We start from the raw sequence: 6,640 nt of genomic DNA, 5'->3' as shown, positions 1-6,640 counted from the left end.
TAAGTTTGAGTAAACAAATGCAGTACAATAATAACATGCATGCCCTTTGAGAAAGCCAAGTGGACCATCACATTTTAGATAAAGGGCAGTTCTGTCCATTTCAGAGAATGACCAGCTCTGGCCCAATCAGTTATACTTGGTCACAAGGCTATAAAACAGGGAGGAGAACAATAACTGAATGAAAAGGAAAGGAAAGTAATAATGCATTAGAATCAATGTTAGACTTTTACCTATTCAAATATCTTAAAATATGATGAATATATAAAAGCAAATGTTCTGTATTTAGCCATTTTAATTTTTAATCAAGTTTAAGACTTAAATAGATCAATTTTTTGATCAGAGAATGAAAGTATGAATTTTATATAAATTGTACTGCTAGAGCTATATTATAAATGTCTTTAAAGTTACAGTTGAAATTTGAGTAAGATAATATATTTTGTGTATAATTGTCCAAAATGTGTAATTTTGCATTTTTTATGTTTTATAAATTAGTCTGAAATGTATTCTCTAGTAATATTTGTAATTCAAAATGTAAAATTTTCAAGGCTTACCATTATAAGGCATTTAGCGCAATGCTAAAAGTAAATACTTAAAATGTATTTCTTTAATGGTGTCTGATTCATCATCAACATAGATCCAGAAATATTTATGTATTCAAATACACATATCTATCATTTCGAAGATCTATGTGACTCAAAGATTTTGCATATTTCTCTCCAGCCAGTAGAAGCCATCTTAGTCTCTGTCTAAACTAAGCCTAGCCTTAGGAAGGCAACATTCAAAGATCATGAATTAAATACTCAGAGGACCATTGTTTAATTTTTGAATTAAAGTGTATGTCTGGTTTTCTAAATTTGCTATTCAAATCTCTTAAGAACCACAGTGTGTGTTCCACAGGTAAACTTTTCACTTCCCCATCCCACTAATGGGATCCTTGTCCAGAACCTGGCCTATGCCTTAGGCCATGTTACTTCCTGATACATCATCTTGATGTGGACAACTGACATATGCCTGGATGTGAACTGCTGGTCAATGCCTGACTCTGCCTGCCACCTTTTAGACAACTGCTACTATGTTTTTTTGAATTTGTCTGATGTTAACCATTTGCAGGTAGCACCAGTCTTCCTGTCAAAATATTTATTGGACAATACACAACCTGCCTTTCTTGGCTACTTCTAACACCTACAGATACTAGCATTTCCCTTAGAAAACCTAGAGTCATCATATTCCAGCCCTGACCTTTTCCATTTTATCCCATTCTGCAACATTTAGCCTGCAGTATATTCTCTGCTGCATGATGAGACACTGAAGAATTCATTCAGATTTTAGAGCATCATATTGTAGTTACCACACTGTATTTGAAAAATTACTGGTTTTAGAGTTATTTGTTCTTTTCTTTTTCCTTTCTTTGCTTCTTCCCTCTTTTATTGTTTATTTCCCTTTACTCATCACGCTTTAGAAATACATTCTACTCTCTAGGTTTTTGCTAGGTATTGGCATGCAAAAATGACTAGGAAATGTTCTCTCTTACGGTCCTCTAGAAATGCTTATTTTAGTATATGGCAGACATACGCCATTAACAGATACTGCCTTTTAATTGAGATAGGTAAATATCTGATAGATATATTCAGAGCAATAAATAAAACTGGAGAGCTACTTATTAGGGACTGACATTGTAGACTGAACTTGAGTTGCAAATAATAGGTGATCTGACAAAGGAGAATAGGGGAAAGGAAATTTCAGAGAGCAAGATAATATATAAAGGGTGAAGCAGAGAGTTTATAAGTTACACTTTGTTGATGAAAGAATACCCTAGGTATTTTAAGCTGAATAAATTTAATGTGGAAAATTATCTTCTCAGAAAATTTTTTGAAAATTATTGTACTGGTCACAGAACTACATAACAAATTAACCCAAAAGTCAGAGGCTTAACAAAACCAGAATTTATTATCTCAGTTTTTGTGGGTCAGGAATCCAGTGCAACTTAGCTGAGTCCTCTGGCTCAGGGTCTTCCACAAAGTCACAATTCAGATATCAGTCTGCACTGGAATCATCTCAAAGCTGAAGGGGAGGATTGGCTTTCTAGCACACAAGTGACTATTAGGTATCAAAAGATCCACTTCCAAGATCACACAACATGACAGTGGCAGCCTCACTTCTCACTGTCTGCAAACTGAGTTGTCAGTTCCTTGCCACACAGACCTCTGCATAGGATTACTCACAACCTAGCAGTTTGTTTACCTCCAGAGCCAGGACCACAAGAAAAAAAAAAAAAAAAAGAAAGGCACAAGTAAGATAAATGTCACCCTTTTTTGTAACTTAATCTCAGAAGTGATACCTGTATTTTTCTGTCCTTTGCAAGCCAATTAGTAGGTCCTGTTCGTACACAAGAGGAGAATGATACACAAGGACTTGAGTACCAGGATTCAGGGTCATTGAGGCCATCTTAGGGGCTGCCACCCTTGAGGCTGAAGAAACAGGCTTTAGACTAGTCCTCCAGGAATGATCACCAGATCAGTGCGTAACCTTTTGACACTTCTGCACTTGAAACCACCTGTGGAATGAGTTCAGAATGCATCTCTGGAGCAGCAGTTCTGGAATCAGGAAGCTGAACACAAGAACTCTTACCCCTGCAGCTATCATTGCTGCCACGGTTCTCACCAACCAATAAGCTGAAGGAAAGTCAGTAGAAGACTGCTGCCAAAACCACAAGATATTTCCATGGTCTTTCTTGCCAGACTATAAAGCTAAAAGAAGGGAGGTAGCTGTGGCTTAACTCCACTTCCAAGTCTTACATGATTTCAAGACTTTGAGCAATAAAGTTCATTAATATTTCTCAATGATAAGAGGCACTCTTATCATTTAGAAATTAAAAAGATTTTTATGGGCGCATAATGCATACAAGGAAAATGTACTTTTTATAAGCATACAGTTTGATTGATTTTTACAAAGTGAACACATTGTGTAACAAGTAGTGGAACTGTGAAACAGGGCATTAACAACTTCCAGAAATCCCCCCTGTTATCGAGTCTCAATCTCTACTTCCAATAAAATGTTTTTTCCATTTTGTGTACGTTATGTGAACTGAATCAGTCACATTATGTAATTTGTGTCTTTTGTAGTTGCTCAACAATATGGATTTGTCCATATTGTTGAGCATAGTGCATGCAGTTGTGGTTTCTTTATTTTCATTGTTGTGTAGAATTCCACTGCAGAATATGCCAAATTTATTAGTTTATTCTACTGTTAAAAATACATTTATTTATTTCTTGCTCTTGAAAATTATAAATGATATGTTCCATAATTCTTATTTTGATGACCATATGCTAAGACTGAATGTTTGTGCCTTCCAAATATTCAATGTTGAAACCTGAATGTTTGTGGGCTCCAAAAATTCAATATTGAAGTCACAATATAGTAGTATTCGGAAGTGGGAGCTTTGTGAGTAATTAGGTCATGAGGATAGAACCCTGATGGATGGATTTAGTGCTCTTATGAGAAGAGAAAGGAGAGATGATCTCTGTCAGGTGAAGATACAGTGGGAAGATGGCCATCTGCAAAGCAGAAAATGAGCCATCACCATAATCCAACTATGCCAGCACCCTGATCTCAGATGTCCTACCTTCTAGAACTGTGAGAAATACATCTCTGTTGTTTGAGTCAATGAATCTATGGTCTTTTTTCGTAGAAGCCCAAAGTAATACACCATATTATGTGCATTTTATTGGATGTAGTCTTAGGAGTTGAAATACTGCTTCACAGAGTTCATATGTACCGTTGGGAAGAATCTGTTCAAAATTTTTTTTTTTTTTTTGCCTTTTTGAGTTGTCTGTTTTTTTATCATAAATTGTAAGAGTTCTTTATATCTAGATATGCATAATTTGCCAGATACACCTATCTTGCCACACCTTGTGGTTTGCCTTTTCACTATTAATGGTTTCTTTTGATAAATACTAATTCTACTATAATCCAATTTATTATTATTTTCTTCTGTGATTAGCAATTATGGTATACTGCTCAAGAAATTGTTGCCTAATCCAAGCCACAAAGATATTTTCTTACGTTTTCCTCTAAATTTATTATTTTTTCCCTTTCATATTTATATCTGTAACTCATGTAAAATTAATTTTTGTATATTTTATGAGTTAGAGGTCAAGATTCATTTTTTCCCTTAGATATATCCAATGAAACCAGCATAATTTCTCAGAAAGACTCACTCTTCTGCATTGCACTACAGTGGTGCTTTAGTCATGAATCCAGTGGATGACAGTATGTGTGCAAGATCCTACTAAGGTTTTGAGAAAATTCTATTCTCAAAGAAACCATGATAGTCAGGAATCTGGCATATTTATCTTATTTTTTATAAGAGGGAAAAATGATTTTTTAAATTTATGCCATCAAATGTCTATATAAAAATTCTGATTTTATTGATAAAACTTCAAAACATTTACTCTCTATTCTAGAGCTTGAATGTGTCCTCTAAAATTCATGTTAAAATTTAATTGCCATTGTGGTGTATTAAGAGGTGGGACCAGCCAGGTGCAGGGGCTCATGCCTGTAATTCCAGCACTTTGGGAGGCTGAGGCAGGTGGGTCATCTGAGGTCAGGAGTTCAAGACCAGCCTTGCCAACATGGCAAAACCCCATCTCTACTAAAAACATAAAAATTAGCTGGGTGTGGTGGCAGGCACCTGTAATTCCAGCTACCTGGGAAGCTGAGGAAGGAGAATTGGTTGAACTCAGAAGGCAGACGTTACAGTGAACTGAGATCGTGCCATTGCACTCCAGCCTGGGCAACAAAAGTGAAAATTCATCTCAGAAAATAAATAAACAAATAAATAAATAAAAAGATGGCACATTTAAGTGGTGATGACATTATGAGGGATCTGACCTTATGAATGGCTTAATGCCATTATTGTGGGACCAGGTTAGTTATTGTGGGATTAGGCTCCTGATGAAAGGATGAGTTCTATCTAATTTCTTCTCTGTGTCTCACATATCTACTTATACTTCTGCCTTCTGCCCTGGCGTGATGCCCCATGAAGGCCCTTGCCAGATGCCAGCGCCATGCTCTTGCACTTCCCAGCATCCAGAAGTACAAGCCAAGTAAACTTCTATTATTAATATATTATCTAGTTTCTGAGATTCTGCTATGGCAGCAGAAAATGGACTAAGGCACTCTAAATATTTGTAACTTAGAAATTTGGATATAAAGCACAGCATTTAAATTTAAAATACTTTACTTGTCTCTCAGATTTTGGATTAGCATGTGAACTGGGCTCTCTGACTGTAACAGTGCCTGTCCATCTAGAGTAATCCTTTAAAAATATATGTCATAATATCTAACTTCTGCCCTGGAAACTCTCCGGTGACTCCCATCTCATTAACAGCTCACATTGTCACCAAACTGATACTGTCTCTCCTGCTCCCTATCATTTTCTCACCTTTTCTTGTCACACTCACTTCCAGCTCTTCCAAGAGGCCAGGCATTCTTCTGCCTCAGGACCTTTGAATTCCCTCTGCTAGGAATGTAATTTCTCTCCACATTTGCATGGATCATTCTTTCACTTCCCTCAGATCTACTCAATTGTCTTTTCTCACAAAGATATTTTTTTGAGCTTCTCTATTCACATTGTTCTTTTCCACAGATTTTACCATCACTCAATATATAGTATCTTAACTTATAGCTTGTTCAATGTCTCTCCAAACTAGAATTTAGAACTAATGAAGATAGAGAGTTTTTAAATTCTGCTTTCCTGGTGGCTAGAGCAGTGCTTAAATATATACTAGGTACTCAGTTATCGAACGAATTGATGAATAGTTTTCAATTAGTTTGATCACATGTTTTATTTTCACTTTTATTTTGTTTTTGTACTTTAGATTCTGAGTACATGTGCAGATCATGCAGGATTATTGCATAGGTACGTACATGGCAAGGTGGTTTGCTGCCTCTATCCCCCTGTCACCTATATGTGGCATTTCTCCCCATGTTATCCCTCCCCAACTTCCCCACCCGCCACTGTCCCTCCCTTACTGCCCACCAACAGACCCCCGTATGTGATGCTCCCCTCCCTGTGCTCATGTGTTCTCATTGCTCAACACTCGCGGTGTTTGGCTTGCTGTTTTTGTTCAGTTCACTGAGAATGATGGTTTCCAGATTCATCCATGTCCCTACAAAGGACATGAACTCATCATTTTTTTATGGCTGCATAGTATTCCATGGAGCATATGTGCCACATTTTCTTTGTCCAGTCTACCATTGATGGACATTTGGGTTGGTTCCAGGTCTCTGCTATTGTAAATAGTGCCATAATGAACATACATGTGCATGTGTCTTTATAATAGAGTGATTTATAATCCCTTGGATATCTACCCAGTAATGATATTGCTGGATCAAATATTTCTAGGTCCTTGAGGAATCGCCACACTGCCTTCCACAATAGTTGTACTAACTTACACTCCCACCAACAGTGTAAAAGTATTCCTTTTTCTCCACATCCTGACCATGTGTTTTATAATTAGATGTATGAGGTTATTTTTAGAGAAACTTCTACAAGGACATTTCTTGCAGTTTAGGTTATCTGGAGGCAAGATTTTTTGGGAGTGCCATTAGTAATCACAATTCAAATCTTTGAAGAGTA

The sequence above is a fragment of the Saimiri boliviensis genome, chromosome 4, assembly GCF_048565385.1.
Source record: "Saimiri boliviensis isolate mSaiBol1 chromosome 4, mSaiBol1.pri, whole genome shotgun sequence".
Taxonomy (NCBI): Eukaryota; Metazoa; Chordata; class Mammalia; order Primates; family Cebidae; genus Saimiri; species Saimiri boliviensis.
The sequence above is the reverse complement of the archived record's forward strand: the minus strand, read 5'-3'. Positions refer to the sequence as shown.